At 32.9% G+C, this 11,802-nt stretch overlaps 1 long non-coding RNA gene across 1 annotated transcript; it reads left to right on the forward strand.

The window, feature by feature from the left end:
• LOC144350100 (uncharacterized) lies at window positions 1-8,170 on the forward strand. The gene is made up of 3 exons (XR_013420155.1): window positions 1-52; window positions 7,529-7,640; window positions 8,095-8,170. It is a non-coding gene; the product is annotated as an uncharacterized LOC144350100 (long non-coding RNA).
• Window positions 8,171-11,802: the final 3,632 nt, after the last annotated feature.

The following is an 11,802-nucleotide window of genomic DNA, read 5'->3' on the forward strand; positions in this document are numbered from 1 at the left end:
TATTTGTTGTTGAAGTCGAGCTGTGTTGTCTGTGTTCAGTAAAGCTAACAAGGTATTTAAATTTCATTTATGAATATAAAACATTAATGAATAATTGAAACAATTAAAATATAATATGAAATATACTATTGAGAATATAACACTTTTATTCATACCAGACCATGCCACGTATTGGACAAATTATGGCGTCCAATGACATCTATATTCCTTGTTTTATAGTGCTGTTTACAGACAAATTATGGCTTCCAATGACATCTATATTCCTTGTTTTATAGTGATGTTTACAGACAAATTATGGCGTCCAATGACATCTATATTCCTTGTTTTATAGTGATGTTTACAGACAAATTATGGCTTCCAATGACATCTATATTCCTTGTTTTATAGTGCTGTTTACAGACAAATTATGGCTTCCAATGACATCTATATTCCTTGTTTTATAGTGCTGTTTACAGACAAATTATGGCTTCCAATGACATCTATATTCCTTGTTTTATAGTGCTGTTTACAGACAAATTATGGCTTCCAATGACATCTATATTCCTTGTTTTATAGTGCTGTTTACAGACAAATTATGGCTTCCAATGACATCTATATTCCTTGTTTTATAGTGATGTTTACAGACAAATTATGGCTTCCAATGACATCTATATTCCTTGTTTTATAGTGCTGTTTACAGACAAATTATGGCTTCCAATGACATCTATATTCCTTGTTTTATAGTGCTGTTTACAGACAAATTATGGCTTCCAATGACATCTATATTCCTTGTTTTATAGTGCTGTTTACAGACAAATTATGGCTTCCAATGACATCTATATTCCTTGTTTTATAGTGCTGTTTACAGACAAATTATGGCTTCCAATGACATCTATATTCCTTGTTTTATAGTGCTGTTTACAGACAAATTATGGCTTCCAATGACATCTATATTCCTTGTTTTATAGTGCTGTTTACAGACAAATTATGGCTTCCAATGACATCTATATTCCTTGTTTTATAGTGCTGTTTACAGACAAATTATGGCTTCCAATGACATCTATATTCCTTGTTTTATAGTGCTGTTTACAGACAAATTATGGCTTCCAATGACATCTATATTCCTTGTTTTATAGTGCTGTTTACAGACAAATTATGGCTTCCAATGACATCTATATTCCTTGTTTTATAGTGCTGTTTACAGACAAATTATGGCTTCCAATGACATCTATATTCCTTGTTTTATAGTGCTGTTTACAGACAAATTATGGCGTCCAATGACATCTATATTCCTTGTTTTATAGTGATGTTTACAGACAAATTATGGCGTCCAATGACATCTATATTCCTTGTTTTATAGTGATGTTTACAGACAAATTATGGCTTCCAATGACATCTATATTCCTTGTTTTATAGTGCTGTTTACAGACAAATTATGGCTTCCAATGACATCTATATTCCTTGTTTTATAGTGATGTTTACAGACAAATTATGGCGTCCAATGACATCTATATTCCTTGTTTTATGGTGCTGTTTACAGACAAATTATGGCTTCCAATGACATCTATATTCCTTGTTTTATAGTGATGTTTACAGACAAATTATGGCGTCCAATGACATCTATATTCCTTGTTTTATGGTGCTGTTTACAGACAAATTATGGCTTCCAATGACATCTATATTCCTTGTTTTATAGTGCTGTTTACAGACAAATTATGGCGTCCAATGACATCTATATTCCTTGTTTTATGGTACTGTTTACAGACAAATTATGGCTTCCAATGACATCTATATTCCTTGTTTTATAGTGATGTTTACAGACAAATTATGGCGTCCAATGACATCTATATTCCTTGTTTATGGTGCTGTTTACAGACAAATTATGGCTTCCAATGACATCTATATTCCTTGTTTTATAGTGCTGTTTACAGACAAATTATGGCGTCCAATGACATCTATATTCCTTGTTTTATAGTGCTGTTTACAGACAAATTGTGGCGTCCAATGACATCTATATTCCTTGTTTTATAGTGCTGTTTACAGACAAATTATGGCGTCCAATGACATCTATATTCCTTGTTTTATAGTGCTGTTTACAGACAAATTATGGCGTCCAATGACATCTATATTCCTTGTTTTATAGTGCTGTTTACAGACAAATTATGGCTTCCAATGACATCTATATTCCTTGTTTTATAGTGCTGTTTACAGACAAATTATGGCGTCCAATGACATCTATATTCCTTGTTTTATAGTGCTGTTTACAGACAAATTATGGCTTCCAATGACACATATATTCCTTGTTTTATAGTGTTGTTTACAGACAAATTATGCCGTCCAATGACATCTATATTCCTTGTTTTATAGTGCTGTTTACAGACAAATTACGGCTTCCAATGACATCTATATTCCTTGTTTTATAGTGATGTTTACAGTCAAATTATGGCTTCCAATGACATCTATATTCCTTGGTTTATGGTGCTGTTTACAGACAAATTATGGCGCCAATGACATCTATATTCCTTGTTTTATAGTGATGTTTACAGACAAATGATGGCTTCCAATGACATCTATATTCCTTGTTTTATAGTGCTGTTTACAGACAAATTATGGCGTCCAATGACATCTATATTCCTTGTTTTATAGTGCTGTTTACAGACAAATTATGGCTTCCAATGACATCTACATTCCTTGTTTTATAGTGATGTTTACAGACAAATTATGGCGTCCAATGACATCTATATTCCTTGTTTTATAGTGCTGTTTACAGACAGATTATGGCGTCCAATGACATCTATATTCCTTGTTTTATAGTGCTGTTTACAGACAAATTATGGCTTCCAATGACATCTATATTCCTTGTTTTATAGTGCTGTTTACAGACAAATTATGGCTTCCAATGACATCTATATTCCTTGTTTTATGGTGCTGTTTACAGACAAATTATGGCTTCCAATGACATCTATATTCCTTGTTTTATAGTGCTGTTTACAGACAAATTATGGCTTCCAATGACATCTATATTCCTTGTTTTATAGTGATGTTTACAGACAAATTATGGTTTCCAATGACATCTATATTCCTTGTTTTATAGTGATGTTTACAGACAAATTATGGCTTCCAATAACATCTATATTCCTTGTTTTATAGTGATGTTTACAGACAAATTATGGCGTCCAATGACATCTATATTCCTTGTTTTATGGTGCTGTTTACAGACAAATTATGGCTTCCAATGACATCTATATTCCTTGTTTTATAGTGATGTTTACAGACAAATTATGGCGTCCAATGACATCTATATTCCTTGTTTTATGGTGCTGTTTACAGACAAATTATGGCTTCCAATGACATCTATATTCCTTGTTTTATAGTGCTGTTTACAGACAAATTATGGCGTCCAATGACATCTATATTCCTTGTTTTATGGTACTGTTTACAGACAAATTATGGCTTCCAATGACATCTATATTCCTTGTTTTATAGTGATGTTTACAGACAAATTATGGCTTCCAATGACATCTATATTCCTTGTTTTATAGTGCTGTTTACAGACAAATTATGGCGTCCAATGACATCTATATTCCTTGTTTTATAGTGCTGTTTACAGACAAATTATGGCGTCCAATGACATCTATATTCCTTGTTTTATAGTGCTGTTTACAGACAAATTATGGCGTCCAATGACATCTATATTCCTTGTTTTATAGTGCTGTTTACAGACAAATTATGGCGTCCAATGACATCTATATTCCTTGTTTTATAGTGCTGTTTACAGACAAATTATGGCGTCCAATGACATCTATATTCCTTGTTTTATAGTGCTGTTTACAGACAAATTATGGCTTCCAATGACATCTATATTCCTTGTTTTATAGTGCTGTTTACAGACAAATTATGGCTTCCAATGACATATATATTCTTTGTTTTATAGTGTTGTTTACAGACAAATTATGGCGTCCAATGACATCTATATTCCTTGTTTTATAGTGCTGTTTACAGACACATTACGGCTTCCAATAACATCTATATTCCTTGTTTTATAGTGATGTTTACAGACAAATTATGGCTTCCAATGACATCTATATTCCTTGTTTTATAGTGATGTTTACAGACAAATTATGGCTTCCAATGACATCTATATTCCTTGTTTTATGGTGCTGTTTACAGACAAATTATGGCGTCCAATGATATCTATATTCCTTGTTTTATAGTGCTGTTTACAGACAAATTATGGCGTCTAATGACATCTATATTCCTTGTTTTATAGTGCTGTTTACAGACAAATTATGGCTTCCAATGACATATATATTCCTTGTTTTATAGTGTTGTTTACAGACAAATTATGGCGTCCAATGACATCTATATTCCTTGTTTTATAGTGCTGTTTACAGACACATTACGGCTTCCAATAACATCTATATTCCTTGTTTTATAGTGATGTTTACAGACAAATTATGGCTTCCAATGACATATATATTCCTTGTTTTATGGTGCTGTTTACAGACAAATTATGGCTTCCAATGACATCTATATTCCTTGTTTTATAGTGCTGTTTACAGACAAATTATGGCTTCCAATGACATCTATATTCCTTGTTTTTTAGTGATGTTTACAGACAAATTATGGCGTCCAATGACATCTATATTCCTTGTTTTATGGTGCTGTTTACAGACAAATTATGGCTTCCAATGACATATATATTCCTTGTTTTATAGTGCTGTTTACAGGCAAATTTACTCACAATAAACTCAATAATAGAGGCCATTTAAGATTTTTAATTTTGTTGGTAAAGGTATTCAAATACGAGCTGTGTTGCCTGTATTCAGTAAAGCTGTAACAGTGATTAAATATAAAACACATATATATGGTATTTGATGTATAATTGATGAACATTTCTATCACGCTGTCAATAGAAAATACCATCTATAATTTAACAGTAACAGCACAACGTGAAAGGTGTCGAAGATTATTTCCCTCATACAAAAATCCAGGGCTTTCAGTTAATATATTATATTCTATTTATACAGATGTTTTGTTTGTTTTTTCATAAATTTCACAAATATATTTGTGCTGTTTTTCTCTCTCTCTTGTTACCGACGTAATATTGGTGTATAATTTCGCCAACCGGCTATCCGCTTTGATGCATGGCAGCGTTTAGCTCTGAATGATAGTCAGACTTGTCTAATTGAGATTAGTGATTGCAATAGAAAAAAGACGACACGACAGTAAATAAAGTGCGTTATTCAAATCTCGATAATTGAAGAACGTATATGTTATACTTGTGCCACAACCCGATTGTTTTTATAATTTCCTATTCTTGCTCATGCATATTACTGCATATTGATTATTAGTAAAGATTTGTTAGTACATATTTTGCTAATCTGTCATCTAGAGCGGTACTTTGAAAATATATATAATGTATCTGCCTTACTGTGAAATTATTACGCTACCTGTATTGAATATAATGTGTGCATGTTACAATAAATAACAAACAATTATGACTATGCATGAGTAAACAAATTAGTATTATATTCGCTTGCAATATGCTATGAAAACAACAATGACAACTATAGGCAACTCAATTAGAAGCTGTTAGTTGTTACTAGTAAATTATTTATATTCATGCATTTGATTAAGTATTTTATTGAAAAACATTATGTACAGATATTTGGGAGAGGGGCATTTATAACGTGTTGTCTACTATAAATTAAGAATACAAATCATCATTAGTATAATGTTATTTTTATTTTACCATAAGTTTAGATCCCACGACAAGCAGAATTGTCTGCCAATAACACTGTGATACACTGTACAATTCACATATTGTCACGTGTTATAAACCCCTACTTAGAATATGTATTGTGGTATGGCTTGAATGGCGTATTTATGAGCAGTGCACAGATATTTACTTTCAGTTTTTCAGTCTACGGCTCACGCTATGTGTTTGGATGTGTTCAGCTGAGTGTGTGGATCATATACATACATACACTGTGCATTTCGTGGTATATGGCATTTATTTGGTTTTTGTGCGAGATATAATTGTGTTAATCAATATGAATTGTAAATTTTTAAAAATGATTGATCTTACTAACACACGTTTTGACAATTTCACCAATACAATATAGAGTGGTTGGGAAGATATTTTAGTATTGGTAAGTTATCCGGCTATTTCTAAGGTAAAAAATAACAACGACGTTTTTCTCATTCTGAATTCGATAACGAACAATAATATTAATGTACAAAAGAAAAACATTGCACATGGAACCACAATATAGTCACATAAGGTTGAATACTGTTTTTTAACAGTATTTACCATTTTCCGGCCTGGCACATCTTATGCACTTATGTTTGCTTACAATAATAGGCATATCTAATTTTAAAAAATGCTCATTTTTAAATCTGTTATGGTAGATTTTGATAGAATCAATGTTTTAGTATTATTATATTTTGGTTCGTTCGTTGTCATCCAATGCTATGCTATCTTATAATAATAAAATTATACACAGATAAATCAAAAAAACGCAGAGTGCAATATATATAGTGAAACACGAACAACACAACTGTTATTATTAAACATTTCGCATAAGTAACGTTACATCCCCCATCTTGTTTTGTTCAACATGATAATATTGATGATGTTGTTTGAAAAAAACTTATTTTTAATAAGCAGAGTCAACATGTTTTGCCTGACTTGCTAAACATTCGTGACACGATCATGACATTTGCTGAATCTAATGTATTTCGTATGGCATAATATTTAATTTCTCACAAGATCAAAGCTAGTAAATTGTCACATTAAAAGGAAATTGTATTACTTCAACTATCACAAGGGCAATCGTAGCTGAGTAATTTGTTCTGACCATAAATTACATATGCATATCCGAAATATTTATTTATGTATATTTATGTATTCGAAATCCGTTTGTCGTTCTTATATATTTCTATATGCTCTTGTAACTTATGTAAATATAAATAGAGTTTTGGAATTGTTTCAAAATATCAATATCAATATAAAAAAATATCCTGGCCGAGATTCATTTACTAACGAATGCGACTTTGAGGGAACCTTGGTTAAGGCCAGCAGGTGCTTGTCTTCGACCGAGCCTGGTGTCGCCAAGATAGTGCATTAAACTGTCATTTGATAGAAAGGTCGCCGCACAGCCCTGTCATGTAGTCCCACACATGAATATGACTTCTGTGGCAAAAATGCACTATGTGTCAGCATTTGCAATTTGCACATACAAAAAAAAGCCAGAAGAGACAACAGCGACATTCAATGTCCGGAACTGTCGCCTGGCAATTTCATTTCTTACCTACGCTTATCTTTGCACATTCGTGATTAGTATTGACATCATAATATCAGTAATTTGTCATTACTTCCTAACTTACGAGAACATGTATATGTATGTGAGATGAAAGCATTAATATAAAATGGGAAGATATATCAACTTATTCAACTAATTGCAGATTGATAACAGGTTGACAAATTGAAATCAAAAAATACTTAGCCTACTTCCTAATAATAATGGTAGTGTCTACTATGCAGGTTCCACCGACTATGTCAGGAAATTCATACATTCAAAAACTCCATGAAAGAGGATACTGGCGGATCTCCAAAAAAATTCTTGCAAGAGGTCGATATCTGAATGAAAATGCTGGTAACATTATATGTTGAACATTGTTTATTCCAATGTAAAATTAATTTTATAATATTGTTAAGATTTGGACTGTAATGGCATACACTTTGGGGCTGTGACATTGAGATGATGTCAGCTATGTTGACAAAATCATGATATACTGAGTTGCAGAGTTCTTAAAAACATCTACAATATAGTAACCCGATGTAGATGTTGTCTATATGTGATTCACCAAATGGTTTCATTTTTATATAATATGTCTTATATAATAAGAATGATGTGACATTATTATTCATATAATATAAATATGATATATGATCACACGTATTATTATAGCTCGTCAGTTACTTGCTGTTGTGATGATTATTTATATTGAATATTGTCCATATATAACAGACATGTGAGTATGGTTTGCTATATTGACATACATATTCTATATTATTTATTTATTTGTCACTGTTTTTCTTACATACAGATACTGGATTATCAGCTTCCTGATAACTTACTGTTGATGATGTATATAAGTACACGTACTTGTACACAGGATATACATTACAGTGTGAGATGACCTTTTGTGCTGATTAAAATAAATGATAATATAATATAAAAGAGTGTCTCCGACTCCTTATGATTTTTTATGATACCTGTTTATACTATGTGTTGAGTATATTATGTGTATGTATCGATCAAATAGTGACAGACTAACCTAATTCTAAAATAATTGATACATATTTCCAAATAAATGATTGGAATATGTTTGAGAGAACAACATTGTAACCTCATATATTGCCATGAAAACAATAATGGACGACTATGGACATTTTATTTATTTTAAATAAAAGAAATCAAATTATAAAATAATTATATTTAAAAGGGGGTGCAATTTACAACACTAAAATATGTATATCCTGTACATGCTCAACCGACGTTCCCTTAGATATATACGTTCCGTGTGGTCTGATTTTCTGCTGTATGAAGGGTTTGAAGCAAGTTCTGTTATTTCATCAATCCTTTCTTTAATATCCCGATATACCAAACTCAATATCGAACACCTGAAAAGTTGACAAACGCCATTTAGAAATAGACGAAATTAAAGTCAATTTTGATTCAATTATTCAAAATTATAAGATATACTCCAACAAAAATATGCTACGGTGGTCATTTTTGGACAAAATGTTTACAACCGGACGTACCAAAAGAATAGTAAATGCAAATCTAACACAAATATGCTACCTTTAGGTAAGAAAGTATATTTTCATCCAAAAGTTCTGGAAATATGCAATAGTTTCGTTTTTCACATTTTATGCGACAAACTGTTCACGGCACAAACATGCTTCTTGGAGCCAGAATATTTTTAGCACAAATGTCATAGAAATATTCATAATTTATATTTCCACTTGGGTAAAACATAACTATTACGGCAAATTATACTCAAACCTACATATTATAAACATATAACAAAGAAGTCCCAACAGAGTACCCCATTTGACGGGCAAATACAAATGAGCTTATAATTAATGTGTAATTAAAACAATTAATATAATGTATCTGGTCTAATTGTACTGCGATTAAATTATCCCACAAGGTCGTTATAAAACTCACACATCTGTATTTGGCTTTTCATACGATTTTGTGAGTGACCCCCTGCATTAGGGAGGTAGTTTTTGCAGATGTTATCATTACGCACTTGACTTGATTAAAGTGAAATTAAAAGATTGAAATAATTACCGTGTAACTGGCATACATGCATGGAACATAAATGGGATCAGGCCAAATATTAAATCTCATATATTTGTAAGGTATTTTGAAGTATCATTTGGTGACCCCATTAATAAGGGAGACATTATGAAATGAATTACAAAGATCGGTAAAAGTAACTGGCCTTAGTTAAATAAGATTTGATCACATTGTTCCATAAATGCATATTATTATAAAACTCGCACTTTTGCGAGATATTTTTAAAAGCATACTATTTTGTTAGTAACACTCCGCATTGGGAAGGCAGTTTTTAGCTGACGTCATTATGCAAATGAGCCAATTAAAGTATAAGTAAAAGATTGATATAATTACTATGTAACTAACTTCTATGAGATTACACCAAATTATCTCACAAAATTTAACAATATAAAACTCGCACATTTGCGAGGAATTTTCGATTTATTTGACGATTGACCCCCCCCCCCTGCATTGGGGACGCTGTTTTAATTAAGTTTAAATTAATTACCATGTAACTGTTTTGAGTTCATTGAGATTAGAATAGATTGTACCACCAAGACCTATAGGGTAAACATACCTTTACTCTTCGTTACACGATGCGTCCGTCTTTTAACCCTGTTTCTATGTTTCATTTTACAACATTGTACAGGTAAATTTTCTCCTCTAAAAAGATTATAAGATTGTGTATCTGTGTTAAAAATATTGGTATTCATCAAAATATTTTGTGGTAGAAGTTCTTCAACGTTCCTAATTCTGTGGTTTCTAAATTATATCATTAGGTGTACCGTTTGATTCTCATGAAGTTGATTGGAGCTATGAGTTCATATTTTACAGTGAACTTTCCTGCATAATAGAAACATACAAACAAACACTCTTCTGCACGGGGTATGTTCATGTGTATATAAAATAATGAGAGCTTTTGGTGAACTGATGCACCATTAAAGTCGGGAGATTCATTCGTTTTATCGTTCTTCACAACCTTTGACCGTTAACAGTGTGACGTTAAATGTGGGGGGGGGGCTTTATGGGGCTACACCGTATTCAGGATCGGGGAGCTTGTCTTTAATACCGGTCTAATAGTCTTTGTCTTTGGTAGCGTGCTTATCTTATAAGTCTCCTCCCTCTCAGCTCGTCCACTGTCACAGGGTGGGGATCGTTTGGTGAATGTATATCACCACAACTGAGACTGTGCAGAGAAAGAAATATACCAGTAACGATTATAACAAATCAACACAACACAATATATACGGTTTCCTGTACTTTAATAAACAAATAACAGGGATGCTGGTCACTGGAACCAGCAAGGGGAGGGGAATACACTGTAAAATAAAATAAATTAGAGACTTGATCGATGCTGCAGGGAACACTCCACTCTCCATTGGACAGCAATGTGCAATGTTGCGTTCCTTCGTATCTGGCACACTGTCGAAGCAGCTGCACTACAATTTAAACTCGTGCTCTGTGTCCAGGGAGTATCGGCAACTGCACTGCTATCTGCTGCTACTGGTAGCACTGGTACAACGGGAGTAGTTCAGGCAGTGAGCTTCAGTGGTTCCTGTTGATCAGCAGGGATTACTGCACAGCACGTCTGCATATGTACTGGAGTCAGGAATCAGCATCACGAGATGTTACAGGATCAAGTCAGGTCACCTTCCTGACTAAAGATTTCCCCTTATGGCTCAACTTAAATACCCTAGCTAATTTATGGCCATGCAAATAATAAAATGTATATAACGAAATGATTGGTTATCGCGAAATAGCCGACAAATCAGTGTACAGAGGATGCCAATTTTGGTAGTGGAATAAACCACTCTTAATCCAAGCTCTACCAATTTAAAGTAGGAGACTCGGGTCAATGATATCATATCTATTTTCATTGCCAACAACACTGGGCTCAGCACATTCCAAGGTATTTCACAATCACCATGTCACTGAGCCATACCATTATGCCACAGGGAGAGACAGGATGTATGTATCTCAACTTCTGCTGACAACACAATCCAGAGTTAGCGGGACCAGCGCAATACAAACCTGACCTTGATAATAGGATTTTGTTCAAATAATAGAAGCTGACATTTTTGGACTAACATTATGTAATTGAAACACAAAATTTAAGTATTAGAGGGATTACAAAAGAGGACATAGTTAATATGGACAGATGATTTGCTGGAGCTGTTGGTAAATTTATGTAATTGATTTTGCTGTGACAATGTATGAACAATTATGTGAATATGGTGTTGTCTTAAGTCTTTTGGTTATGTCATTTGAATCAAGAGGGAGAGGTTTAAGTACTTGATCGGAAAGAATGATTATATTTGTTCTTTGGCAGTGAATGGCTTATTTGTACTTGACTGTGACCCACCCACCACTCGATTGTAATTTGGCCAGCTGCTATTAGACATCACTCAGCATGACTAGTTAGAAGACAACCATGTAAAAATAGTGTGAATAGAATAAACGTCTAATG

The sequence above is a fragment of the Saccoglossus kowalevskii genome, chromosome 6 (genome assembly GCF_978046115.1).
Source record: "Saccoglossus kowalevskii chromosome 6, keSacKowa6.1, whole genome shotgun sequence".
In the NCBI taxonomy this organism is placed as follows: domain Eukaryota; kingdom Metazoa; phylum Hemichordata; class Enteropneusta; family Harrimaniidae; genus Saccoglossus; species Saccoglossus kowalevskii.